General features: G+C 42.4%; 1 protein-coding gene across 8 annotated transcripts in view; it reads right to left on the bottom strand.

The window, feature by feature from the left end:
- CAMKK1 (calcium/calmodulin dependent protein kinase kinase 1) overlaps positions 1-27,393 on the bottom strand; it is a 196,134-nt gene that overhangs the window by 138,516 nt on the left and 30,225 nt on the right. For 3 of the 8 annotated variants that reach the window (XM_073315804.2, XM_073315808.2, XM_073315807.2), the window contains exon 2: positions 23,612-24,116. The exons of the other annotated variants lie outside the window; for them this stretch is intronic. The gene's annotated coding sequence lies outside the window, so the exon portion shown is untranslated. The remainder of the gene's footprint in view (positions 1-23,611; positions 24,117-27,393) is intronic. 8 annotated transcript variants of the gene reach the window in all.

The raw sequence follows: 27,393 nt of genomic DNA, 5'->3' as shown, positions 1-27,393 counted from the left end.
ACAGTCTTGCATACAAGGTTACATAAGCCGATGCTGTCCTGTGACACAGCAATCTGAGGCTCATTTGGGCCATGATGGATAGGTAAATCCTGAGTGGGGGACACAGATTACAAATAGTTCAGAACCTCTCTTGAGGAAGAAAGGCTTTCGCTACAGGGGGTGCTGGATCTAGGGGAGCTGAGGGTGCTACCACACCCCCTGGCTTGAAGTAATAATAACAAAACACCAAATACATGGTTTCCACGGTTTCCATCAGCACCCCCACTGTAAAAATTGTTTTAGCACCCATCTTTGCTATTGTAGAATAGAGCAAGGCCCCGATAAATTCCAGTCTCTGCGTGAGTACCAATGTTGACTTGTCTTTGTTCAGCATAAGTCCTAGAGAATCTTCTCATTATGATTGCAGAGGCATAATCTTGGAGGAACTATCTGCAGTGTCCAATGAAAATTGAAGAAATGTTTCCAACTAGACGGTCTTCCATCATGAAGGCTTAGAACTCTTTCATGGAATCCTCAGAGAGTTTATCTACAAACTTTGACAGAACCTCCCGATTAAGAAAATCATACTTGGCTAACAGTGCCTGTTGATTAGCTGCTGGCATTTGTAGAGATGAAGCGGAATAAATCTTTGTGTCCAGTCTCTGAGGCTCTTTCCTTGGGGGCTGATCTGAACCTCCCTTGCCTTGGCCTCTCATTGGCACCGATGACTACCAGGGAATTTGGAGCTGGATATGAGTCAAAACACTTGAATCTCTGGGCAGACACGTGGTAGTATTTGTCTAGCTGTGGGAGACAGTGACCCAGGTGTACTCCATAGGACTTTCGGTGGCTCCAAAAGGGCCTCATTAATCAGGAGGACTACCCTTCCTGAGGTTGCCCCTTTGCAGAATATCCAACAGCTTGTGGGTATTCCCCTGAAGAACTCAGCTTCTATACCAAGCAGAGAGGCCATTTTTCTAGCAAATCCTGATAGGACTTAAAATCTTCAGGGACTAGTGACGATGAGCTTGAGACCAGTGAGTCCTCTCAGAAGGGCAAGGATAAATTTACAAGAGCCAATGTAGCCACCTGGAGCAAAGCTTGTTTCATCAACAATGGCTCATCCTTCTGGAGTGTCTGTTCAGCCAGAAAATGCCTGCTCACTCTTCCAGCACACAAGACTCTAACCTGGATGGCTCCAGAGACATCATCCTGCAGCCAAGTGGAGATCAAGATCTGGAGGATCTAGTGGGGGCCCCACAGGTTCAATACAATAAAACACTGGAGGCAAAACTGTCTCAGGCCACACCAGCCTCTCCTTACAATGTGATTGGTACAATCTGGCACCAAAGTTCTTCTTCTTGAGTCAGTCTGGATGATTTACTGAACTTCATGCACCATGGCAGGGGTGGGGAGGAGCTAGAGGGGTCCTCTGAAATATCAGTTGGCATAGAAGGTACCAAACCCAGTGGTTCTACTGGGCAGCCCAATCAGTCAAACTCACTTCAGGACAAAGACAAAGGCAGTACTGGAGATGGCAGCCTGGTCAGTATTGCAAACACCTCCTGGGACATTGAAGGTCTCGCCTCGCCTCTGGTACAAGAACAGGCTTACCAGGTGGCAATGCATAGCCCAGTGTCAACGCCCAGACAGACTAAAGCCCCAGTTGAGGGCACAGTCAGTACCGGTGCTGAAGATACAGACAGGGCAGTTTTAGATTTTTTTTCTTAACCGGCATCAATGATGGTGCTGGCAATAGTCCCTGCCCTGGTGCTGACAAGGCAGAGAGCCCAGGGAGAGTCAGAGCCAACAGGAGTCCTGCAGGTTCCTGTATCAGTGGTGAACCAGGGGTAGACAGACAGAGCAGGTTCTTCGCCACCTCATGTTCCTGTGAGGTTGGAGGCACCACCATGTGCAGAGCGGGAACACTGTCCATCAGTACCAGACTTGACATCTGCCACACAAACAGATCTAGAGTCAACGGAGTAGGGCCGAGAGTCTCTTGTCTCGGTATCAGGAAGATACAGGCTGACAGCCCAGCTCTACCCAGGTACCTGGTGAATCTCGGCGCTGCTCCGATCCCCTCTTTGAGGTGGAAGATGAGCCTCTTTTGAATCTTGAATGGCTCCTCTCAGTCTTATGGGTCCTTTTGCGAGAAACCCCAGGAGAGCAAGACCAACCTCTCCTCCTTCCTGGAGAGTAGATGGAGTCCAAGAGTCAGTCTGAAGCCTGCACCATGGTGTATGACTGCATGTGGACAGAGCAATCCGTGGCCGGTGTCGGTACCGAGGCAGGCCTCATTGCCTGTTCCAGGAGGTGCTGTTTGAGAGACAGATATCTGGAGATCAGAATGTGCTTCTTGAAGGAGCAGCAGATGCTACACATCTCTTTGAGACACAATAAACAACAAGTGTGGGGTCACTCTTAAGAATGGACACCCCACAAAAAGGCTGGAGAGTGCTGAATGCCCCCACTGCTCAGCACTGCCACTAACCACACTAAACCAGCAGAAAAGAGAAAATTAAAACAGTAAATAAAACCCAACTATTTACAGGATTATCAGAGCTAAGGGCTAACTGTGGAACAGAAGAAACCATAAGGAAAACCACATGGGGAGTTCTGATTTGGGCCATGAGCGGTAAGAAGGAACTGAATGGGGACAGGGCAGCGCCGCCCTTATACAGCCTCAAGAAGGGCCATGGGAGGCATAGGGCACGTGTGCGCCACTCCCAAACTGCTGTGGAAAATATTTTTGTCTCTGGCGCACAGGGGACACACACACCCGAGTGGAAGACACATCCGCATCCCCTCAAAGAAGAATATATTTCTTTGCTTTATTTTTTCCTGCTTCTTTTCTATAAAACATAGTTGGCAGCAGTTTCTGCATAATCACTTTTTACTGTTTCCCATCTAGTCAGTTACGCTACTCACGTTTAAAGTTAAGCACGTGTGTTCATCTTCTCAGGATCATGGCCTTAAGGCCAGATTTTCAAAGGTATTTAGACGTTGCTGTGCTCAGTGTTGCAGATTGAGGCACCTGACTTTGGAGCCTAAATGCTGCTTTCTAAAGGGATTTAGGCACTAAATACCAGTGGGATTTAGGCTCCTAGGTGATTAAATCCCTTTTGAAAATGAGACTTAGGCTCCTACATAAGGCATTACAATGCTGAGCATCATAACACCTAATACCTTTAAAAATCTGGGCCTTAGTCACTTTCCCTTGTTGTTCCGATGGATCTTTCACAGAGCAGCAGGGGAAAGAAAAACAAAAACATTTTTAAAATAGAAAAACATGATTTTAGAAACCATAAAAGTCAGTGGAGCTACACCTGCAGCGCAATCCCCAGCCTCTGCCCTCCATTACTATTAGCAGGAGTAGGCGTACAGTAGCACCTGGTGGCCTCAACCAAAATTGTGCTAACTGCTATACAAATACACAGTGAGAGGCTGTCCCTGCGCCAAAGAACTAATAGTCTAAATAGACAATGATGGGAAGGGAAACAGAAGCAGAAGCAAAGGGAGGGGACGTGACTTCCCCAAGGTCACACAGTCTTTAGAAGAGAACTCAGGTATTCATATCCTGAGTCCCAGTCAAATGTCTTATCCACAATGCCTCTTTAGGAAGCAACAGCACCCAAGATGTATTAGTGTCTCCTAATAGTTGTAAAGTTCAGGCTCATTTCTTTGGACAGACACTGTAGCTTCCAGAATAAGTTATTTCATCTCCCATTCTACATAACATCTTATCACATTCTTATCTGCAGGTCTTGGTTTAACTGTTATCATCCCTCCCGCATTCCCTCTTTCTTAGCCCACTTTAATTTTGTTCTTTTATACAAGCTCTTTTTTTAAAGCTCATCTCTGCATATAAGATTCTGGGAGTGTCAAGAAATGGAAGTATTATTTCTAAAGATGAATAAGATGTGAGTCATCTGATGAATAAGCACATTGGATCGGATAGTCTCATTCAGTCTATGTGCAAGTCCAGACCATTTCATTATCTAAATCACTTGTCCATTTTATATGCTAATGTGCCAGCGCTCTGGGGCTGGGAACAGGCTCCCATTTCACAGACCCTAGGGTAATTGCTGCTGATCTCATTAGGCTGAGAGAGGCAGCACACTCCTTGAAATCTATATTACAGAAGACATGGACATTTACATAAATGGCTGTATTTATTAGGTACAAAAGCTAACTTCAGAGATACATCAGATGTCATCAAATATTTGCTTTAAGAGCCACACCAGCAGGTGGTCCTGAAGGTCACCTCTATTATCTCCAAACCATTTCAGACTCAGAAAACAGATTTCAGAGTAGCAGCCGTGTTAGTCTGTATCCGCAAAAAGAAAAGGAGGACTTGTGGCACCTTAGAGACTAACAAATTTCTTTTCTTTTCTTTTTTCAGAAAACAGAGGCCTTCATCCTGCAAACAAATCTGCCCAGGCAAACCCTTATCCACTCAGAGTACCCCATTTAAAGTCAATGGGGATTTATGCGGTTGTGGGATCGAGGCCAAAGTGCTTAGAGGGCATATGAAACATGGGAGTTAAACTTCTAAGAACTAACATTTAAAAATAAAGCTTGGACATGCGGTGCATCACACAGTAAACGAAGAAGGGTACATGGGGTCTGGTAGGGGATAATTAGTCTGTATTACTTGGTTCACTGCGCAATGCACAGTAAGTAGGTGGGGTGGTTAATTTCTCCAGTTTAGTTTAGTGTTGCAGCAAAAGTGTATTTAAAAAAAAGAAAATGTGAAATAATTAAAGTTAGATTCAGATGATAGTGGGGCAACTGTCGTCGTAGGTTAATATTAAGGCAGACATCTTTGGACCAGATTTTCAGAAAAGCTCAGCACCCAACATGCATCCAATTTGCTGTGCTCTTCTGAAAATCTGGCCTTTGAAAGTGACCAGTCCTTTAAGTTTCTGTCTTGATCCAGAAAAAGAACGGAAATTCCTCATTAGGGTGGGATCTTCCAATTTGCCAGTGTCAGGCTGGTTACATTAACAGACAATAATAATACTTCACTCCTTTTCTCCAAAGTTCTGAAATCACTTTACAAAAGGCACATATGTCTTTATCAGACCCTTTTTTAGAGAGGGGGGAAACTGAGGCATGGTGAGAGCAAGTGCCTTGTCTACAGTCACACAGCAACTCAGTGACTAGACCATTAGTTAGCCCTCACATGCTCTTGGATCAGGATGTTGTAAGTCGCAGCCCCGCACTGAAACTTGGGCTCAAGCCCAGTGCCAACACTGCAGTACTAAAGGGCCGCTTTATTACGATAGTGCCTTCCTTTGGATAAAATGTCAAACCAAAGGTATTTTTTTGCCCTTCTCTTCTGGCCATCCACATGGAAGTAAAAGAGCACAAGTACTTTTTACCTCATCAAAAGCCATATCTTCATTACAAAAATTATCTGTTACTGACAACGTGTGCAGCTGCAAGTATAGTCAAGGATAAATGCGGTTCAGCACCATTTTCAGCAATCATTGTTAAATGGGCACGTGTCACAACCCCCACAATGTACTAACAACATGGTCTGAATTTGGGCTCTTCAGCACTTCAGCGTAGTTCTCTTTTACCTGAGTTAAGTTTAGTAGATGGGAGCAGTAACAAACACCCATCATCTGAGGATCAGCCACTGAGGTGGGACATGTAACACACTGAACAGTGAGTTTCATAAGGTTTAGCACACAGGTCAAAAGTCACCAGCATATTATTGATATTGCCTTCAACATTAATCATGTCTGATGTGCTTATAGAAGTCCCAGTGAAGAAGGAAAAACAAAGCATTTACTGTGATGATAAGGCAGTTGGGCTGTAATCCATTTAACACAGCTGCAAACCACTTCCTCCTCTCTCATTCACACTAAAGAGACCTTTTAACATAACCTCAATGAAAGGGCAATTATCATCTCTCTTGATACAGTCATAATGCCATAAGATCTGTCAAGTTCCCCACTGGGATAACCCCTTTACATTTCTATCTCCTTCCAAGTCATTCTCTCTCAAGTGCCAACAGGACAACACTATACGTCCAACAGCAGGCTCAAAGTTTCCTTGCCATTGCATAAGGGAGTTAATGACTTCTAGTAGGATTACATAACTGGCAGAATTCCACTGTACTTTGAACTGGTGCTTCTGGCAATAGTGAAATATGAACCTGAGGAAGGGCAGATCCTCTCAGCAGACAAGAAGTTGCACCTTGAGAAGAGAGGCTAGTGGAAAGGAGCTTAATTCTGTCAGGTCTTGTTAATTCTGCAGTCTTCTAGACTGTTGCTAATGTGAAGGACAGGCTAAAACCATGAAAGGGCAGAAGAGAAAACATACAAACAGTTAAGGGGAATATCATACAGGAGGCAATGGACTTCTGGTTTCAGGATAAATGATCATACCCCAATGCAACCTTCCTTTCCAGGTTGGAAAATCAATGGAAAAATACTTCTAAAAAAAAAGGGCAAGTTATTCTGGGTCTGTGGTTGTAGGATGGTTTATATGCTAGAGGCCTCAGCCTGCTCCCACTTGAAATCAGTGGAAAAACTCCCAGTGATGCTATAACACAGCTACATGCTAAGCACCCAAAAGAGAAGAGAAAGCAACCACATTTAAGAGAGATTCGTTGATTAGCAGGAAAACTTCAAATCCGTAAACCTGTCATCACCATTAGGGCCACCTTCATTCCTGATTTAGAGTCCTCTGGCTTTAATGGGGTATGTCTGGCCCTTTGTCTTGAGTTAACCAGCAGCAATTCAAGGGAGACCTCTGCAGTCACTCACACAAAAAATGCCTGAGACTGGTAAAGTGAAATCATCCGGTTCTGTTACTGTTGGTCTGAGCACACAGGAGCTGGTTGTATAGTCTGGTCTCTTGCATCTCTGATGACCACAGTATAAAGGAAATGTTGGTTTTGTTCATGCTGGCCAAAAACAATAGGCTGGGAGAGAGTGAATTATAACAGAAGCCAAACTTCTGTTGAAGTCCAGGTTACTTCTAGTCACAGACACAGTGAGCCAGATTCTCAGTGGGTATACACTGACATGGCTCTACTGAAGTCAGCTGAGCAATGCCATAGTAATGCACGAATTTAACAAGATTTGAACTCCACCCATATAGAACATACTATATTTTACCTCAAATGTGTGGATTGTGCTTCACAGTTTTTGGGCACGCTTCCATAGTCGGTGTGATGGGACTTTTCTGCTTTGCTCTGAGCAGGAAAGTGTCACTCTGATGATGGTTTTTCACTCCCTTCTCCCATGCTTCCTTTTAAATAACTTCAGGTCGTGGCTCCAGTTTAATTTAAGGCCTGGTCTACACTACAAAGTTACATCAACCTACATCAACTTGTTTCAACGTAGTTTTGCACGCATCTACGCCAAAATTTGTCTCCTGCGGACATACACACCCTGCTTCATTGACACAATAATACAACCACCCCAAACAATGCAGAGCCAAAGTTGACCCGCTTCTGTGGATACAGTGCAAGTGTAGATGCTGAATTACCTGTGTCAACCCTAACAGTTCTCCAGCAGTTGTCCCAGAATGCCCCATCTCTGTGACAGTGGTTGCTCTAGTCAAAAGTTTGAACTCCACTGATCACAGATACTGAAAGCCCCCTCCCCCTTTACAAACCACAGCATGTTTCTGAAATGCTTTATCCTGGTTGCCCACCTTTGCAAGCATCCACACAGAGAGCTATTCGACACACTCCTGCCTGGTGCAGGGCAGAAGAAATGGATCTCCTCGCTCTGTGGGGAGAAGAGGCTAAGGCTCAGCCAAAAGAATACAGACATTTACGTGCAGATTGCGCTGGGGATGCTAGAGGTACAATAGGATGAGACTCAATGCCTGGTGAAAGCCAAGAAACTCTGGCAGAAATATCAAAAGATGTGGGATGATAACAACAAATCTGGGGCCACCCTATAGACCTGCCACTGCTACAATGAACTGCATGCCATACTTGGTGGGGGCCTCCCCAGCACCCCAAATTTGAGTGTGGATACTTAGCAAGAGCCAGCCATGGAAACACCTGCAGTGCACAGTGAGAAGATGGGTGGAAGAGGACAGCACCAAGGGGGACACAAACTATGCAGTGAGCCAGCAGCTGTTTGAAACTCACATGGAGTTTCCCAAACATACATTACACTGTGATCCCACCACTCAGAACTTGTTTCTCAGGCCCAGAAGTGCCAATCCACCATGAGGAGCTGCTCTGTGAATGCCAGCAGCAACCTAACATTTTTATTCGCTTTGTCCATCATCGTTCTCGAGCATCTCCTCTTCTTTACTACACCACCACTGTAGTAACAGTTGCTGAAATTGCACAGATACAGGAGAATTGTGTGTCCTGTATTAGCAACGGACATGAGAAATGCACCAAGCTGTACAGGATCCAAGCTTCTGTCAGAGAGATGATAGAGAACAAAATGCAGTGCACAGGACTTTGAAAAATTGAAAGACTGCATGAAAATTATGGGATGCAAAAAGTGGCATTCTGAGAACTTGACCCTTCCCCAACTTCCAGAAATCCCTGGGTGAGTTGCTGGAATCCCACAAAGCACTGCAAAAATATCCTGTAAGGCATTACACCAGACAGCAGCACAGGGCGCACTGTGGTGCACCGCGTTTTCCATCGATGCAACCACTTGTAGCGAGGATGTGCAGCGCCTATGCAAGCAGCCAAGTGTACATACACCTGAGCAATATACAAATGTCAGTGGCTGTAAGCTGATGTAAATTACATGGACCAAACTCTGTAGCGCAGACATGACCTAAGACACTGATTCTTCTCACTGGCTTCTCAACTGCTGAGCTTGCTCCCAACTTTATACTTCCTTGCCTCAATTCTCCTCTCACTCATCAGTGTAAGGGAACTCCACTGACTTCAGCGAGTGGCTCTGGATTTACACTCCTGAAGCCAGAGCACAATCAGACTTTCCATCTTCAAATCAGTCTTTTGCATAAAGCATCTTATTCCTTTGCTGAAAAAACTTTGGGTTGCAGACAGACTTGCTGCATTCAGACCATGTCAACCACAGTAAGACACTATTTATAATTGGCAAGAAAAACAATCAGAGCAAGGATACAAACATCAAAAGCTCCTGCGGTACTGTCCATCCTTCATGAAGAGCTCTCACCAAAGGCCTTGCAGATTTAACCAAGGTTAACCAACCAATGTGTTGACCCATTTTCTACACAAGTTACCCTACAAATAACAATTCTCCCCGTACACCAGTGGTGGGTAACCAGTGGCCTGTGGGCCGCACGTGGTCTGTCAGGGTAATCTGCTGGCAGGCTGCGAGACAGTTTGTCTACATTGACCATCCGCAGGCACGGCCGCCCGCAGCTCTCAGTGACCGTGGTTCACCATTCCTGACCAATGGGAGCTGTGGGAAGCGGCGCAGGCCGCAGGGACATGCTGGCTGCCACTTCCCACAGCTCCCATTGGCCGGGAACGGCAAACTGCAGCCACTGGAAGCTGTGGGTGGCTGTGCCTCTGGACAATCTGTAAACAAACTGTCTCGCAACCCGTCAGCGGATTACCCTGACTGGCGGCAGGTTGCCCACCACTGCCATACACACTTTCATTCATGAGCACACTGAGCAAAACTCCCAAGGACATCAATTTTGCTCAATTCAAGATTGTAGAATTTAGTCAAAAGAACTTTACATGCAACCACATTGTTAAACAGCTCTACAGTCGTGAAACTATATAAACATTTCACGTCTGTTTAGGGAGCTCTGTTCTTTACGAGCACAGGGGAAATCCTTCTTGAAAATAAATCACAGAGTATATGTGGAATTAAGAATAAAAAATAGCATTTAACGTAAGTAACTTAGTATTTTTGTGACATATACTTAGGCACTGTATTTTACTCTCAATATGGTATTTTAAAATGTCATTATCTTAATCTTATATATTTTAACTTTAAATCTATGTACTCTACTTTTCAGAAGTGCTGAAAAAGGCCCCTTAACTTTTGCAAAGGTCATAATAACTTCAAGACATCCAAAATAGTGTTACAACACATCTCTGCTATGATGCATACAGAAAGTGCAATCTGATCATGGCTTGGCAGGCGGAGAGTTGTGATTACTGTTCCTAATTACTGCAGTTAACACAAAGGAGCCCCAACGCAGCTGGCCTCTAGGAGCTACTGCAATAAAAATGTTAAATTAAAAAAAAACAAAAAAAACTTTGCCCATAGATGGCCTAATCCTAAACTCAATGAAGTCAGTGGAAAAATTTCCTTAACTTCAATGGGCTTTGGACCAGACACATAATATCATCACAAGCAGAGAAGAGCTATTTGCAAAGATAACCATTTGTAAAAGTAGCCATTTAAAAAACGTCTCTAATAGCAGAATGCCAAGGCATTTTCCACCAGCCAGAAACATTTAATATTTTTTAACCAGATAGACAGATAAGAAGCCAATCTTTGGAGCAATAACACTTGTGCTTAGATGGGCAACTATCAACTCATAGTAAACTTAACTCTTGTGGGAATGGGCACAACAAAAATTTATTAATTGTTAAAACAAACCCAATCAGGTTCTCACCTTGCAAAACAGCATCTCTAATATAAACACTGTACATCAGCAAGGAAATAATGGCAGGAGTCCCACATTTGCAGTAAGATACTCAGTGTTTAAAGTGCAGCCAAAGACACAGTGTCAAGAAAAAATTTTGGCCAAAATTTAAGTTTTAGAAAAACAAATCCTTTAGTAGTACTATTTATTGTGGGCAAGAGTATCAGTCATAGAAATGTTTGCAAGGGGGAGGTATGGGCTGCATGCATCACTGTTCTGAGTATGGGAAGAGAAAAGGCTTCATATGATGCCCCTGATCTTCCATCCCTTTGCAGCCTTGACTCCACTCCTGTGTAGCCTTGACTCTACCCCCTATAGATCCACTCCTGTGCAGCCTTGACTCTACCTGCTATAGATAACAGCAGTGCTGGTTCTCCTGTTGTATCATCAACAAATGTTTGGACCCATTGTGTTGGGCACTCAACAAACGTAGTATGAGACGGCCCCTACTCAAAGAGCTTACACTAAACAGATAAGACCAGCAAAGACTGGGAGAAAGGAAGGATTATCATCTCCTTTTTACAGATGAGAGAATTGAGGCACAGAAAAATTAAGTGACTTGATTAAGATCACACAGGAATCCTATGACAGACCTAACAACTGGATCCAGATCTATTGAGTCCCAGTTTAGTGTCTTAATCATAAGATCATCCTTCCTCTCTTCTGGTACATTTATACGTTTCTGAGGATTATCAAAGAGATACAGTTTGGTCTCTCTCATGATCAAGGAGTAGAATATCTGTTTACTACCACCATTTTGGATCTATTTTTCAAGTTATTAACACAGACATGACAATCCACAAAGTACGAATCTGACCTTCAATTTTTTTCTGCTTCTAGTTCACAATCACCATTCATGTTTTGTACCATAGTCTGTAAAAGGACAGAGATTGCTTAAATTGCAAGTTGCAACCAAAAAAAAATTAACCATGTTTCAATTTAAGGAAACCACTACCACTCAGTTCCAGTTTTGGGGACTAAATTCTGCTCTCAGTTAAACTGGTGTAAGTCTGAAGTAACTCCAATGAAGTTTATTGTCCAAATTATCTTCTCATATTTGTGTAAATTGGTTGTACCTCTACTGAAGTCACTGGTGTAAAGCTGATGTAAAGTGAAAAAGAGAATCAGACTCAATAGAGTCACTGTGGACTTAGACCAGTGAAAGTCAGGACAGAATCGGTCTGTTTTCTACTACAGAACAGAATACAGTAAAGAGTCTGTACAGACACTAAGTTAAAAAAAGTGTATAGTAGTTTTCCATGAAACTGGGTTAATGGCATTCGAAGACAAGCTTTCCTGTGAACCGCTGACAGGTAAATGGATAGCAGGAATGACAATCTGATGAGAAACAACATAATGCACTCCTCACTTTCTGTCAATCATGTGTTCCCAAAAATCTCTAAATTAGAATTAAATGCTATATTGCTACCTCCACATTCAGAATAATTTTGTTCCACATGAAGCTTTTTTCCAATGCAATCATCATTCTTTATATTTCCACCCAAAAAGAGAAAAAAATCAAAGACATTTATCTTGTACTCTTGTCATTCCACAAAAAGGAATGGGATAATATTTTTTAATTAACTTATCTCCAGCGTTATCAGGTCTTATTTATTTCAGTTTATTTGGCCAGGGTGCAATTCAGCCTCTGCACAGATTGCTAGCAAAAGGCCTAGGCACCTCTTAAGTGCTGGGGAATCTGACACTTAGGGGGTGAAATCCTGCCCCTATTGAAGACGGGAGGAGTTTTACCATTCCATAGGACTTCAGTAGGACTCTTCAATGGTAATTTTCCAGATGTACTTTAAAAAGAAAAATCATCAAGGATTAGACCTTTAAATAGCTGTCTTTTAGTTCCGACTCAGTAAACCATTTAAGCACAAACTTATTTCAATCCCTATTTGGCAAGACACTTGAGCACATGCTTAACTTTGCTGGGATGTAAGTATGTATTTAAAGTTAAGCATGTGCATAAGTGCTTTGCCAAGCTGCTGGATTGTGGTTTTTATGATCTGTTTTAATCGTGGCCTTTTTGCTGTTTTCATTTTAATGTCAGTACATTTCACCTGGCAGTAGCCAGCTATATTCTACACATTTTGACTGGAAGGTGAAGAAATACTGCAGACTCATAAATCCAACTTTCAATGTAGAAAATAATTTATTAATGCATCACATTTATTCCTGATGTTATTCCACTGACTTCAGTGGGGTTATACCAGAGATGAATTTGGGTCAGTATGACCCCTGCTTTTTATACCCATCACATATTCCTCTGGGCATTGACTTCTTCATGAGTGTGTTCTGCACACTGCATGCATTTCAGGGTGGTTAAACACTGGAATAAATTGCCTAGGAATCTCCATCATTGGAGATTTTTAAGAGCAGGTTAGACAAACACCTGCCAGGAATGGTCTAGATAATATTTAGTCCTAACATGAGTGCAGGGGACTGGATTAAATGACCTCTTGATGTCCCTTCCAGTTCTAGGATTCAGAGAGAAATTTTCAACAGGATAGGTTAGGCTTTAACGACCGCTCAGGTGGCTAGCCCATGCCACCACCCCTGCTGCTGCGGCTTCACTGCTATTTTAGTGAGTTTGCTAGATCAAAGCTAGCTCAGGTATGTCTACACATGCTGTAATCACACCTCCTGACTGCAGTGTAAACATACCCTAAGAGAGAGAGCCTGGTCTAGTGCTAATAGTCCATGCCTGGGAGTCAGGAAAGCTGAGTTGTACTCCTGACTCATTTCAGAGTAGCAGCCGTGTTAGTCTGTATTCACAAAAAGAAAAGGAGTACTAGTGGCACCTTAGGGTATGTCTGTACTACGAAATTAGGTTGAATTTATAGAAGTCATTTTTTTAGAAATCGGTTTTATATATTCGAGTGTGTGTGTCCCCACAGAAAATGCTCTAAGTGCATTAACTCAGCGGAGTGCTTCCACAGTACCGAGGCTAGAGTCAACTTCCGGAGTGTTGCACTGTGGGTGGCTATCCCACAGTTCCCGCAGTCTCCGCTGCCCATTGGAATTCTGGGTTGAGATCCCAATGCCTGATGGGGCTAAAACATTGTCGCGGGTGGTTCTGGGTACATATCGTCAGGCCCCCGTTCCCTCCCTCCCTCCGTGAAAGCAGCAGCAGACAATCGTTTCACGCCTTTTTTCCCGAGTTACCTGTGCAGACGCCATACCACGGCAAGCATGGAGCGCACTCAGCTCACTGTCACCGTATGTCTCCAGGGTGCTGGCAGACACGGTACTGCATTGCTACACAGCAGCAGCAACCCATTGCCTTGTGGCAGCAGACAGTGCAATAGGACTGGTAGCCGTCATGTCCGAGGTGCTCCTGGTCACCTGTGTGAGGTCAATCAGGAGCGTCTGGGCAGACATGGGCGCAGGGACTAAATTTGGAGTGACTTGATCAGGTCATTCTCTTTAGTCCTGCAGTCAGTCCTATTGAACCATCTTATGGTGAGCAGGCAGGTGATATGGATTGCTAGCAGTCCTATTGCATCATCTTCTGCCGGGAAGGCAAGAGGTGAGGATGGCTAGCAGTCCTATTGTACCATCTTCTGCCGAGCAGCCATGAGATGTGGATGGCATGCAGTCCTTCTGCACCGTCTGCTGCCAGCCAAAGATGTAAAAGATAGATGGAGTGTATCAAAACAAGAAATAGACCAGATTTGTTTTGTACTCATTTTACTCATTTGCAACCCCCCCCCCGCCCCCTCCGGCCTCCTGTCTAGGGGACTCATTCCTCTAGGTCACTCTGCAGTCACTCACAGAGAAGGTGCAGCGAGGTAAATCTAGCCATGTATCAATCAGAGGCCAGACTAACCTCCTTGTTCCAATAAGGACAATAACTTAGGTGCACCATTTCTTATTGGAACCCTCCGTGAAGTCCTGCCTGAAATACTCCTTGATGTAAAGCCACCCCCTTTGTTGATTTTAACTCCCTGTAAGCCAACCCTGTAAGCTGTGTCGTCAGTCGCCTGTCCCTGCGTCAGAGCAACGGCAAACAATCGTGCATCTGAGTTGAGAGTGCTGTCCAGAGCAGTCACAATGGAGCACTCTGGGATAGCTCCCGGAGGCCAATACCATCAAATTGTGTCCACAGTACCCCAAATTCGACCCGGCAAGGCAGATTTAAGCACTAATCCACTTGTCAGGGGTGGAGTAAGGAAATCGATTTTAAGAGCCCTTTAAGTCGAAACAAAGGGCTTCATCATGTAGACTGGTGCAGGTTTACATCAATTTAACGTTGCTAAATTCGACCTAAAGTCCTAGTGTAGACCAGGGCTTAGAGACTAACCAATTTATTTGAGCATAAGCTTTTGTGAGCTACAGCTCACTTCATCGCATGCATTCAGTGGAAAATATGAAGTGAGCTGTAGCTCACGAAAGCTTATGCTCAAATAAACTGGTTAGTCTCTAAGGTGCCACTAGTACTCCTTTTCTTTTTACTCCTGACTCAGTTACCAATCTTAAGTGTTAATTTGGATACGTTACAAATCTCTTAATACCTCAATTTCTCTCTCTGTAAAATGGGGCTAATAACTCCCTAATCCATAGGTATTGTGAAGCTCAAGTCCCTTGAGATCCTTGTCAGGAAGGTGACAGAGAAGTATTGTTAATATTAGTATTGTAGTCTGCTTTGAGGTCTCACTAGCTTCCACTGGTGTTTGAAAGCGAAGTGCAACATCACTATTTTCCATAGCTGAAGCCCTGAGCTTCCTTTAAAGAACGACCAGTACTTTCATCTTCTCAAACGTTTAACCTGGACAATCACCAATATATACATTGCTGGAGCGTGGCTTTGTACAGAGTATGGAAAGTGACAATTGCAAGGAAAATGTTTCAAATAATAATAATAATCAGTTACAGTTATAAATATATATAATTTCTAGTGTTTGGTTGTTTCCAAAATGTTGGCCATAAGTGTCAAACAAGCAAAGTGTGCTTTGAAATGTTTTGCCATATGCTATTTACTTAGGATAGGAAATTCAACAGGAAAAACATGAGCTGTGAATTAAACAGGCTTTTGAAAGTATTTCAAGTATTAAAAGCTGCACTGGATATAAAATGTATAGGTCTGTCAAGTGACTTTTTCTTTGTGTTTTACTGACTGTTTTATAGCTAGATGGAAGATAGAAAAAATCCTAAAATATTTGTTTAGGGGAAAAAATATGTTTGAGATTCGATGGAAACTAGTGAATTGGGGAGAGTGGGTTTGTTTCTTGTATTGTTTCAAAACTTAAGGTGGTTGTTCACTTGATATCTTTACTTATATTGAACAGAACCTTACCAAAGTCTTAGCCATGGGACTACTTGTGAGGTAAAGTGCTACTAAGCATGAGTAAAGGTATCAGAACCTTGCCCTTACTCAGAAGTGCTTCTTGCACAGAGCATGACACCTGCACTGAATACCAGTTCATTTACAGGTGCAGTTCAAAGGAGTAGTTTTAATGTACTTAATAGTGTGGGATCTGCCTATCGAGAGACCACGTCTCCCTTTACATTTTATACCCAGGACACGGAGATCAGCTCTGCTGCTTGAATTAACAGTCCTCTGAGTTAAACACCAAGGTGCTGCTAGTGAAAGGGTCACTTTTCCCACGGCTCCAGCACTCAGCGTCTATGTTTGTTGATAATGAGGGAGCAGAGCAGTACTGCTGACAACAAATGTTCAAACAATCAGGACTCAGGCCCCCCAAAATCATGAGGTTGGCTTGAAAAAAAATAAGATAAAATAAAATTGCAAGAGTTGACAACACTGGCCTAGCAAGGTGCTTTTATTTGCTTAGGCTTTTGCTGGGGAGGAGAGAATCAGGGTATTTTGGGTCTTGCTGAGGCTTTAAAAATTGTCATCTGTCCTTTAACTGCTGTTTGATAGTTTGTCAGTTGTTAATATAGCAAGCTCAGCATATGCCCAGAGTGAATTTCACCCCAGTGCAGAAGACCAGTATGAGACCTATAGATCACTTAAATCCTCAAAAGTAGGGTGTAAGTGGGTCTTAAGCATTGCATAGGCTTTGTGTTGACCCTCTCCACTACAGTGAATCTCGTCCCTAGAGCGACAGAATTAGTGCATATTTACTAATAAATACTGAGCACATTATTGATCTAGATTTTATATCTACATATTGGGTCAGGAAACCCATCTCAATATTCCAGCTGGTACTTGATCCCTTAACTTCTTCTTGATAGATACTTCTTGTTTCCAAAGAAAAAGTAAATTAATGTTCTTGCCAGTGCTGTTAATCAAAGCAGCAAAGCCTCTGTTCATCATGCAGGACGCAGGTGACTGCTCTGAGAGATTACCTGTTACTGCATTTAGTTCTGAAAAACATTTATCTCAGCTGTGTTCACAAAGGCTGTCTATGAAGACTCCCATGCAGAATTCCTCTAGCAACATTGATGCGTGACCATGGCCATCAGCCTCTGAGAGCACCATTGGGGTTGAGATGAAACGATAATTACACAGGCCAGGTAGATATGCAAGTATACCTCAACCAGAGAGCTCTCCTGGGACACAGAGCTAGTCAAAGGACAGCGAGGTAATTTGGCACCCCCCACTTCTATTACTGAGTTCCAGCAGATGCAGATACTAAGGACTTCAGAAGGGATCAGCACCTGCAATTGGGGCCAGCTTTTCAAAAGAGTTCAGCATGTTAAGTGCATCTTGGATGCCAAGCTCTTTTGAAAAGCTAGCCACAGGTATCACAATTGGAGTGGCTGAAAAATCTGACCCCAAATGTGGATGCTGAGCTCTTGAAACCCCCCTCACCCCTGCACTCTTTAGGGAAAAAAATGGTCCAAATAAAGTCATTGGCCTCTGTCCACAGGCTTTAATACAAGTTGGACTGGGCCCTAGATACAAAATTCTTTGTCTGAGTGTTTAACACAGAGATAAGACCATAAGCAGCTATCTATTCATGTGAGACATTATTGGAACTAACAACCACAAAACAGTCCTCAACATCTACTGCAGCCTTTCTAAATATACTATCAATTGTAAATCAAACATTGTCTTCCCAGAGTTACCACAGCATCATTTTGATTATAAGCAAACCTTTTTAAACTCCACTTTTTCAACATGGATATTCTGTTTGTTTTTGTTACTGCTCCAGTGTACTGATTGCCCAGATGAATTTCACTCCCTGGCTCCCTCGCCTTCTTGAGCGGGACTTCATGTATTCATTGGTGCAAGCAGAAGTTCAAGTTTAGGATTTGCTTGTAAATGTCTCAACTGCAGGAGAAACTAACATTTTCCCTTTTACTCATCAAGAAACTCCGCTTGGGTGTGGTTAGAAATACTTGCAAAGCCCTGAACACACAAGGCTCAGAAATTCCAGACCTGTGGGTTTTTTCCAAGCTTCTAGGTTATACCACTGGCATCTCTCAACAATTGGCTCAGTGTGACTGGAAAAGATCACTGAAGTATCAGGCCTGCCCAGCTGCCTACAACCACAGAGTTTGCTAGTAAGACAGCAACTCGGCTCGTCGTGACTGAATCTGTGAAGCATCAAAAAGAGAAACAAAGAATCTAATGTGAGCACCTCAATTTCTAAAAGGGAGTAGAACTTGATCAGAAAAATCTTTACAGGGATGGTTTCAGAGTAACAGCCATGTTAGTCTGTATTCGCAAAAAGAAAAGGAGTACTTGTGGCACCTTAGAGACTAACCAATTTATTTGAGCATAAGCTTTCGTGAGCTACAGCTCACTTCATCGGATGCATACTGTGGAAAGTGTAGAAGATCTTTTTGTGTGTATAAAAAGATCTACACTTTCCACAGTATGCATCCGCTGAAGTGAGCTGTAGCTCACGAAAGCTTATGCTCAAATAAATTGGTTAGTCTCTAAGGTGCCACAAGTACTCCTTTTCTTTTTACAGGGATGGTAGACACAAGGCTGTAAGGAAGGGTGGAGTGAAACAATGGAAATTAGGCTATCTTGAGATGAAAATAATTTATAAGTGCTCTGTATGCTTTTAAAATTAGTGCAGGACTGGGTATCATAAGCCAGCACTTCTCTCCCATTCTGAAAATAATGATCCAAATAGGCAAGTTGCAAACAAGAGACATGCTGGGTTAGCTAAACAGTGTAATGGCCACTCATCACAAGTAAGTGGGTTGGACCAGCTGCCTCTGCCTATCCCCGGGCTGCACCTCTGCAGCCCCAGTACCTCCTTAGGCCTTACAGAAGGCCTCAGCCTGGGGAGTTGCCAGTCTGGAGCTCCCCAGCTCCTCTTGCCCTTCCCCAGCACTACTCTGCTTCCAGTACCCTGCTCCCAGGCAGCTAGGTCCTTCCCACTCCAAAGCTGGAGTGAGACTGACCCAGCTCCTCCCTCACAGCCCTCTTATCAGGGCCAGCTGGGCCCTGATTGAGCTGGCTGCACCTGTGGTCAGCTACTCAGTCAGCTTCCCTCAGCTGTTCTCACTCCTCTTATGACAGCTGTCGGTCATACTTGGAACTATGCCATGTACATGTGGACAGCACCTACATTTGTGAGCTAAAACAGAGGGCCATTCTGCATACTAGAATTCAGTACACATGAAAGAACATCTAGAGATATTCACTTTGACATTAAGAAGAGAAGAGAGCATCAGCTGGTGTAAACTGGCATAGCTCTATTGACTTCAGTGGAGTTATGCTGATTTACACAAGCTGAGGATTTGGCCTCTAAGATTTATGCCCAAGTTTTTACATTAAGTGGATGTTGCACTTTTTGATTATTTAGAAAAGGCATGTTTCTACAGGACAAGAATCAGGCTGTGTTTTTTGAATTGTGAGGCCATTATAATTCTTTCCTCCCTCCTCACCGCCCCTCCCCAACATCCTCCCCGTTCCTCTGCCCTGCAATACACTTAAATAATGGCCAAGATCATAGAGAATTTGGGACAACCGTGCACACCTCTTTTGGAGATGGCTACAGACGTTTGTGACATATAAAGCACTTTAATGAAGACCACTGGGCTTGATGGTATTGAAGAACGAGAGCTGATGTGACGCATCAGCTGCTCTTTCAAAGTTTCAGAACAAGTCCCCAGTGATGGAAAATGACCGGGGGAGGAAAACTGGCAGCTTTACTTGACTATGAGGCATCAGAGATATTTCAGGCCACAAGAGATTTCCATGCAGAAGCCTAGAAAGAATCACCTTCGCTCGCCTGACTCATTAACTTTGCACCACTGCAAGCACAGCATGTGACTCACTGGAATTAGGTTTATATTAAACTCACAAAACAGATTGTTTGGCTGTTATATAATTCAAGTAAATGTTAAAATACTAGAATAAGTCAGTCAAGAAGCTGGAAGAGCCTGCTTTCCAGATAAAGCTTGGCAACGTAAAAGCCAGGGGGACATATTGTAACGTATTGTGGACTATCTGCTGTATTTCACAGAGAGGAAGGATGCCATTGGGATTAAAGCACAGAACTGGGTCTCAGGAGATCTGGGCTCAACTGCAGGCTCTGCCACAGACTCTCTGTGTGACGTTGGGCAAGTCACTTAATTTTTTGTGTGTGTCTCAGATCCTAATCTGCAAAATAAGAAAAACTAATACTTTCTTTGTCCGTCTTTTCTATGCAGAGTGTACTCTTCAAGGAAAGGACTGTGTCTTTACATGGACTAGTATTATGGGGCTATAATTTCAGTTAGGGCCAACTGTAATAATAAATGAGGAGGAGGAGGAGGAGGGAGAGTTTAGATGTAAATTATTTATAAAATTCTTAAAAATGAAATGGAAAAACAAACAGACAAGAAGTTGCTGCTCCCACAATGGCCCTTGAGAATGAAATTCTCCCATTGCCACAGAATAACCTTCCAGCTATTACTGGTGTTGATTGCGGGGGAGAAGAGGGAAATGGCTGGAAGAAAATGAAGTACTAAGCAACATGCCACATAGCAACGTGACCTCAGCTAGATGGCTCGTACTAATTAATGGTCACTAACCAGTCAGAATCCAATAATCTAAGTTAAGTGGTGTGAAAAATAAAAATGAAGGGCCAAAACTTCAGGTAGCATCAATTAGCATAGATTTATCATGGAGTACAATCCCTTTTCATTCTGTCTCCATCTTGGTTATACCCAGTCAGCAAATGCCTCTCTCTCAGAACTTCTAAGTTTTCCAACAGAGTGGCGCATGCTTGCAGAAGAAACTGACAGCACTGTGCACCTTCATGAGCACCGTCACCTGCCTCAAGTGGTCAATAACAAGATGCAGAAATATTGTGGGTGTGGGGAACTGCGATGGTAACAACTGACTTCACCTGCACTTCCTGGGCCAAAAAGAGGACTCTGAAAGCAACCACGATTCTGAAGAGTCTTTGCTTGTGAAGAGGACTGTCACTCTGCTTTGCTGAATCTGTCTAATGATTGCCTGCTATTCTAATGTCCAGCCATCCAAGCAGCTGCTGATTAATCAGCAGTTTGAATAGGGTCTCATTCCCATTATAAGGATTTTCTTAGACAAGATTAGATACACAATTACACAGAGTGTAACGTTTTGCATCTTGTTTAGACACTCAGTAAAAAACACTCCGCTATTAGCCCAGCTGCTGAATTCTTCTAACTTCATAAGGCCATTAATACTAATACATAGGGTCCAACTCTCTCCTCTCTTGAGTAACTGTGGGAAGGTTACAAGACTGGGGGAGTTGCATGATATCAATGAAATTAAGGAAACATTAGGTACTAGTCATATAAAGCACATTTTAAAATTTGCAAACGTGAGTATTCGTACTGGAAATCTGTCTCTAAGGCTGTGTCTACACTAGAGATTTTACAGCGGCACAGCTGCGTTGATGCACCTGCACCGCTGTATGATCTCTCGTGTAGTCGCTCTATGCCAATGGGAGAGAGCTCTCCCGTCGACATAGTTAAACCACCTCCAATGAGCAGTGGTAGCTATATCGGCAGGAGAAGCTCTCCCACCAACATAGTGCTGTGAACACTACCACTTATGCCAGTGAAATTTATGTAGCTCGGGGGGGGGTGTGTTTTTTCACACTCCTGAATGACATAAGTTTTTCTGACATAAGTGGTAGTGTAGACATGACCTAAGATTTTAAACAAGCTACAGGTCAAAAAATTATTCAAATAAGTTATTTGGCAAATCATTTCTAAATCAGCAAAAATCCCTATATGGTCACAGACAATTTTGGGAATATTCAGTAAAATTCTTCATTACAAATGATTTGCCCTGTTATAGCCACAGATAACCAAGCTACTGTATCCCAAATGCTTTTTATTTATTATACCACGCATGTAAAAGAAAGGGGACAAAACCTGTAGAATCTAGGGTTCCAATACAGCCAAAGAAATAAACAACGTAAGGTTAACTTAAAGGCTGCAATACAGCACTGTCTTCAACGGCGTCAACTTACTTATGTGCTTCAAGTTAAACATGAAACTCCATGTACTGAAATAAACTGAAGGATATCATAACTAATTTAAATACAAAACTAAAAAAGGGATTCTCCTAGACTGTAAGACAACACCTACAAAGAATAAAGAACTGAGTATTGAGGAAAAAGTACTGAAGCACTCTTTTGCTACAAGGCATTAATTAATTATTATAATTATATACTTGGTGCTCTTTAAATATAAAAATATTGTGTTCAGCCTGTAAAGTAGGGCTGAGCAGAAATCCCATGAGCTGGCAAACCTCAAAAACATGGTTGTTTGGAAGACTACATATACACCTGGAGCCTTAACATTCTAACCGTGTGGTTGGGTATGTTATTAATTAACACCAAGTTCCTCTAATAAAGGTAAGCAGTGTAAATAGCAACACTCAATGGCTATACTATAAACTCACAGGAGTAAATGTAAATATGTGGTGGACCAGTCAATCCTCATGTAAAATAAAATTCTACAGTATTCTAAAGCAATAATTCCAATCCCTTCAGTCTGGCTACTATAAACTGTAGTGATTTGGACCATTATTTCAAGATATTGTAGTATGCTATAAAATAAGGATGTTTTCCCCAAAGCTGTGATATTCCCCAGTCCATGCAGCAAATGTTTGTATCTATTGGTCAATTCTTGGAATTCAGCCAATGGTGGCCAATAACTAGTGTAGCTGCACCAGTCAAAACCCCAAGTGTAGACAAGGAAAGCTCCAATTTGCACCAATGGAGTTTATTGAAATTTGTGTAAACTCAGCTGGTGTAAAGGACAGATTTTGTACACTTCAGGTTTGCACCTGTGCAGTTCCACTGGTTGCTGGCTACCAACAGTTGAGTCAGGACTAATCCCAAGTACTAGGGTGACCAGATGTCCCTATAAAATCGATTTTATAGGGACAGTTCTGATATTTGGGCTTTGTCTTACATAGGCCCCCTTTTCCCGCCCCCCCCACCCCGCATCCCGATTTTTCATACTTGCTATCTGGTCACCCTACCAAGTACAGACGAGGACCTGAGAAGCACTGAATTTGTTGTGATAAAATTTATGTTTTGCTAATTATTCAGTGTGCTTGGAGAGCGAGATAAGTGCAATGAAAGGGAGAATTAATTTAAAAAATGGCAAAAGCAGCTTGGCCTCACTTGGCACACAGAGATGAAGGCAAACACAAAGCCTTTCATCAATCGGAATGAGATTTACTTTCACTTTCCCACTCCCGCCTCAGGCCTAGATAAATTCCCTATCTTTCAGCTTTGTTGATCTGCGCTTTTGGCTGGAGATTAAAAACAGGTCCTTGCTGTATTTACTTTGCTTCAGCCCTCCTCCCACCACACACACTGGCCACTTTAATGATCTGAAGCATGTAGATGGGTTTGATCATTCTGCCCTGTGTCAGTGCTTTTACCCTGGGACTCATCAAATGACATTCTCAGATTTTACCTAATAAAGGGGTTTCTCATGGTCCCCTTCTGGAGGCCCCTCTTTGTGGGGACAATAGCAAAACTAAAAAAACCTGGGTCTCTCTACCACACTATTCTTTTGATTTTGGCAAAGGTGAGATAATCTAGATCATATTTTAATGATTGCCAACAGGAAAGAGATTTGAGGCTGGCCCTGCAGCAAGGCCTACCTTTTATGCGGCATGATTTCAGTCCTTTGCTTGTTGGCCAAATGCGGACACAGCATAGCATATCTGGGGCTGCAAACTCTCTGCTAAGTGACTGCAGGCATGATCCATCAGGCACGGGCAGAAGCACTGATCTTCACTTGGAGAGGAGGGAGTGATTAAAAGGGAAAGAATGGTAGCCTTTCACAAAGGGTTAGAGCTGAAACCACAATTCTCCATGCCTTAGCCCGAAGAGCTACATGTTATCTTTCTAGTGGGTATAGCTGGCTTGGGCGATGTCCCCGATGGAATGGGATAATCCTCAGGATGCAGCCATTCAAGTTGGACAGGGAATGACAGACAACAAAAAGGAAAAGCACCTTCATGTAAGAAGTTCAATATGATAGCAGCAATAACTAGTTTCAGTGGGAAATCTGGCATTCCAAGCTTTCAAGTGGCATAAACCATTAATCTGGTAACGTTAGGAACTGGTAAAGTATCAGCTACTATAATCCATTACTGAATTGATCTGGAAAACAAGCAAAATGGTAATTAGAAGGAGTTTTACAACAGGATTCTTAGCAACCTGCAAAGATAGAACCACCTTGAAAAGCAATAAAAGTGCTTTAGAACCCTCAATTGCCAACACCTCCCAGGGGTATGTAGATCAAAATCACATCTCACAATAAAAAGCTGGAGTAGAAACATATTGTATAGATGTGGTTCATAACACTAGGAGAGAAGCTAATTTAATAAGGCATGGTTCAAGGGATATGGCTTTGGACTATGGAGTATATTCCTCATTACCGATTGACTCAGGAATTTACTCAGATGAGTCATTGCCTCAGTTTTCCCATCTATAAAAGGGAAATTATATGTAATCCATAGATCCCAGTATGTTTCACAAAAGTGGCTAAGAGCACTGTATGTGTGCTAAATTTTACTACCACCAACAATTTTTTCCCTTGAGAAATTCAACACAACACAAAGGAGTCCATTGGTCACAGCTTCCAGCTCAAAGAACAGCTTCCCTCATATTCCTTTGGCCATTCAGACATCACTAACCAAATAATCTTTCCTTGCATTGTGGCAGATATCCTGCTAACTTCAGACATGGTTCCAACATTTGTGCCAAAACATCCACAAACCATTAAAACAGTAATAACCTGGATTTAAGGAAAACAATATTTGAGACTTTCTGAATGTACAGTGTAGAAAAATCCTTTAGCTCACTCCTTGAGTTTAAAAACAAACCCTCTTCTTGTCTTTTTCAGTAATTAAATGCATTCATTGTATTCAGATCTCATTTTTGTTCGTAATCTTTCACCCATCTGTTTGATTAAAAAAAAACACAGCAGATCCACTTCATTATGTTAAGTAAATGCATTCATCCATTAGTTAATATTCTAAAATACTTCAGAATTATTCTTCCCAGTTACTAAATCTGTTCTAGTGTTTTGATTTTTTCTGTAATTTCCCTTTTTATTATCCATTAGTCAAAAACGTGCAGTAATTACCCGGTCTTTATACATTCAAAACTTGCAATGACCTCTGTGAATAATGCATACCACAACTGGGTTCTTTCCCCCATTCTGGCACTCACTAGCTGTATGACAGTGGCCAAATCATATTAACCTCTTTGCATGTCCATTTCCTCCACCTGTAAAATGAAGACGACAGTACTTGCCTGCTTTGAGATCTATGGATGATAAGATGTTATATAAATGCTGCACACTACTTTCAAATTATCTGGCTCTGGACACATGGTGCACATGGGTAACCTGCACTGGAATAAAATGGGGACCATCATGCCAAGAAGAAGCTGCAAGTTATTTATTACTCAATGGGAGTTCTGCATGGTTGAAAACTGCAAGATTTGATCTCATTTTTTTCCCCTCGAGAGAGCGGGGTGGGGGTGGGGGGATGAGACTGAATCTTTTCACTTCCTCCTACATTAACAGCACTTTAAAAGGGGGAGAATGGTCTTGTGGTTAAGGCACTGGACTGGAATTTAGGAGATTTAGGGTAAATTCCCGATGGGGATAACATACTCTCTCACACGCTTCACCTGTCCTGTCTTTACATTGAAAGTTCTTTGGGGCATGGACTCTATTTTACCTTACGGGTGTACAGCACCTAGCACAATGATACCATTTTGGGGTTCTGTTGCTGCACTAAATTATGAAAGCCGTTTATGGCATGATCACAGCTTGGAGCTGGAAGCAGCACTGTAATCCCTCCTTGCCTATGAATTGTTAAAGTTGATATATAGGGCTCCTGTGCCCTCTGATATATTGCAAATGTGATAGCACAATTTGTACTGGATGTATAAAAATTATGTATTTTTCTCAGGCATTTGAAAATGGGGGAAAGAGGGGTTATTTGACAGCCTGAGTGGTGAAGTTTGCTGGTAGTGGGCGATACTTAGCCCTGGTCTACACTAGGACTTTAGGTCGAATTTAGCAGCGTTAAATCGATGTAAACCTGCACCCGTCCACACGATGAAGCCCTTTATTTCGACTTAAAGGGCTCTTAAAATTGATTTCCTTACTCCACCCCTGACAAGTGGATTAGCGCTTAAATTGGCCTTGCCGGGTCGAATTTGGGGTACTGTGGACACAATTCAACGGTATTGGCCTCCGGGAGCTATCCCAGAGTGCTCCATTGTGACCGCTCTGGACAGCACTCTCAACTCAGATGCACTGGCCAGGTAGACAGGAAAAGAACTGATAACTTTTTAATCTCATTTCCTGTTTGGCCAGAATTCCAATGGCAGCGGAGACTGCGGGAACTGTGGGATAGCAGTGCAACACTCCGGAAGTCGATGCTAGCCTCGGTACTGTGGATGCATTCCGCCGAGTTACTGCACTTAATGCACTTAGAGCATTTTCTGTGGGGACACACACACTCGAATATATAAAACCGATTTCTAAAAAAACGACTTCTATAAATTTGACCTGATTTCGTAGTGTAGACATACCCTTAGTGCCCTTGATTTTCAGTTTTTATTTTAATTTTTCCCAGGAATTTATCAGTGTTTATTACCACAACACCAAAAGAGGTGAAAATCAGTGCATAAAACTATTAATAATTTTTCTGGGTAAGCATCTGGGTTTATTTTTGTGGATGGAAAGATGGGGGGAAATTATTCAGTAGATTAATGCTTTGAATTCTGTTCATCAATTTGGTTTGCTGCAGAACTAAAACCGAACTGAAAACACACTACCTTTGAGTTTAAGAAAATACTCTCTCTCTAATCCCGAGATAAAACTTTTGATTTGAAAAAACAGTTTACTGTTGTAAACTTAGAACTATTAACCTATAAATATTTACCTTTAATAATTGGACCACATCATTTGCAGCGCATACACTCAACTTCTGCTTTTGTTTTTTTAAACTTTTAGAATTTCTAAAAACTTTCAAATGCTTCCTTGTGTTCTGGAACATAATCTGATAGAGATTTTCATTTTCTTCCCATTTTAGTGTGTTAAATCTTTAAAAGTTATCTTCTAACAGCTTGAAATGTGTACGTGGAAGGCGTGAGATTCATCAGTACGTTCAGATGCGCATGCACTTCAGAGCTTGTGTGCGCTCCTGTTTGTTTATTGCGTCTATCTTCTAGACTAATATATGGCCTTCCTTCAACAGGCAGCTTTGCATACACACACAGACTAATGTATTATCGTACTATGTATATCTCATGCAATGTATTGTATTTTCCTAATAAAACAAGTTATTTTTTATATATTAGAATGATAAAAAAGTAGATTGAAAAATCAGAAAAAAATGAATAATACTTTTTGTAA

The sequence above is a fragment of the Lepidochelys kempii genome, chromosome 17, assembly GCF_965140285.1.
Source record: "Lepidochelys kempii isolate rLepKem1 chromosome 17, rLepKem1.hap1, whole genome shotgun sequence".
Classification (NCBI taxonomy): domain Eukaryota; kingdom Metazoa; phylum Chordata; order Testudines; family Cheloniidae; genus Lepidochelys; species Lepidochelys kempii.
The sequence above is the reverse complement of the archived record's forward strand: the minus strand, read 5'-3'. Positions and strand labels throughout refer to the sequence as shown.